This window comes from Anser cygnoides, chromosome 3, assembly GCF_040182565.1.
Source record: "Anser cygnoides isolate HZ-2024a breed goose chromosome 3, Taihu_goose_T2T_genome, whole genome shotgun sequence".
Taxonomy (NCBI): domain Eukaryota; kingdom Metazoa; phylum Chordata; class Aves; order Anseriformes; family Anatidae; genus Anser; species Anser cygnoides.
The window spans coordinates 1,602,617-1,605,242 of NC_089875.1; positions in this window are offsets into that span (position 1 = coordinate 1,602,617).

Consider the following 2,626-nt stretch of genomic DNA (forward strand, 5'->3'; position numbering starts at 1 on the left):
CCCATAATGCTTTTGTGCACATATGCATGACAGTCCAAATGCATCCACTCCAGTCCTGGTACATTATGGAAACTGGAAAAAGGCAGAAGAATGGCTTAGATGAAAGAAGACCTGGCTGGGTCACCCCTTGCTCACCCTATTCACAGGACGATGACCTATGGGACACATGGAAAACACTTCCCACTCTCCCCTGCTCTGTTCTCCAGCTCTGTGACGATCCTTAAAATAAAGCCAGTATGCTCCTTTAAAATAAAGATGTACAAGAAATACCGAATAGCATATATACGATCAATGGAGTCTACCTACACATCTACCAAGATTCCTAGAAAGCAGGAAAATAAACACTGAATTATAGCTTAGGCATACTTGCGATTAACTTGCAGAGTGGAACAAGCCCATGTGTTTGGACAGATATACAGAAATAGCAACTTGCTAATCAGCATTTTAGTTCTTCACAGGCAGAGCAATGTATGCAGAGTAACATAAGCCAAGACGACCTGATGCTTGGGAAGACTCTGGGCCCCATTTGGCCTTTCCTTGTACATCACCTTGTGCAAGTGGCTTAATCTTTCCGTGCCACACCTCCCTTAAAATGCTTTCCACTTTATAAGCTAAAATGATTGTATACAAACTAGTTATCAATTTAATCGAAGTAGGTGGAGAAGTGGAAACCCACTCTCATAATTACATTGGGAACAGAAAAGTTATTTCTACTTTGGAGTGTTTCAGAGAGTCTACTTTTTATATATTTTACACATTTTTCACCAGTTTAAAATCCATGGAAAAAGAAATATATTTTTTTCTTAGAACAATGTCTTACTTTCACTTCTGCTTTCAGTAGTAATTACCATAATAACGTATACTTTAAATCAGGCAAAAATACTCTGAGGAAAGTATGGATAAGATTGGTACAACCTACAGAGACGACACCATTGTACAATTTTGTCTACTAAAATATTCAGATTTCCTGGACAAAAGCTCACACACTTTATCAATGTGGTTTTTTATTAATAGCTATATATCAGAAATATTTAAGTGTAAATACACAATTTAAGTTCTAAAATCATTTAAAGCAAGTAAAATACCTTACACTGATGGCATCATCAAATGGATAACGTCAATGGTACAAGGTGGTACAAGAGAGTAGCAGAGCATCCTTAGCCATAAGTACAAGCAGTGAACACTGTAGGACAGATTTATAAATGTACTGCCAGCCATTTAAAAAGTCTTCTCCCTCTCTCGCCCACACAATATTAATTACCTGCACCAGCTTGTGCTAATTCATTTTCCTTACACCTCAGTAGAGGAAGATGGTATTCAAAGTAAGTAGCGTCAAGATACAGTGTAAAGAAGCTATGGATCCTCTGAAACTGCGTTTTTGGGGAAGGGGATGGAGGGGAGAGATAGAATAACACCTATAAGTTATGCTTCAAACTCTGTTTCATTCCCTGAGTCATGTAAATAAATATCCAGCCAGCTCAATCCCCATCCCACAGCTTCGGCGCAGCAACTCTAATTACTCATCTATAAACAATGCAGACGAGCCATCGCTCAATGCCGCGCTACGCCTCACGGCCACACGCTTTGCATTCTACCTAGGTAAATATTAAAATGAATATAATCTACTATATTTTAAGGGTAAAGTTATCTGCAAAGCCCAGTGATTCATGAGCTCTCCGAATGTACATAAAGTGCTTTAGTGAAAACATTTCCTAAGGGCCTGATCCAGTCATGCTTCTCAAACCCTCCGCAGCTGTCTAGACTGGAACAGAAAGGTCATTCAGCCACTGAAGGCCAATCTATCACTCCCATTAAAAAAGAAAATACCCGAACTGCTCCAAAGGTTCAATTTGTGGATTGGATTGGGAGATACGGAAAGAACAGCAAAGTTCCCGCTCCCCAGGGGGACAAAGGCTGGCACTGAGCCCGCACCCTTCCTGGGGCTCATTTTGAGGCTCTGAGCAGAAAGCCAGAGGGTCCCAAGAAAACTCCTGACTCAAAGCACATCCCTTTTCCTTTTCTTTTTATTTTTGAAGTGCCCAGCCAATGCCACAAGGCAAGCAACCACTGTGTTCTTCCACACCAGGACCTTTGCTCTCTGTCTCCTTTCCCTCTGCACTGGAGGGCTCATGTTGGCAAAATCCAGAGTTCATGTCCCATGATAGCCGAAGTCAATGCTCATCTCAAGATTCTCCCCTAGCCTATAACTTACGGATGGAGCATCCTGCTTTCTCCAGGCTACGCATGGCCCTTCGCTGCCCTAACCCTGCTGCCAAAGCCTGCTGCAGAGAGTGCCCTGGAGATGCTGGAGATGCGTATTTCTCCCTCCTCCATTGCCACACAGAGACACCCAGGTCACTGCTGGGCTGCAGAAGATGCTCACCGGCTGAGGAAGAGCTTACTGCCCCTCCTGCAATTGCATATCGAGCTGTAAAATAACCCTGTATCCGGGGGTTCCCTGAGTGCTGCACAATCAGGGGGTGACCTGAGCATCATTAAACTTGGGCAACTGGGACTGAAGAAGCCTCTGCAGAGGGCAGCTGGGAAAGCCCAAGAAGACAATGCCCAGCAGATGAGAATGGGGCATTTTTCCACCTCGAGCACAGGCAGCTCACCCAACTGCTAT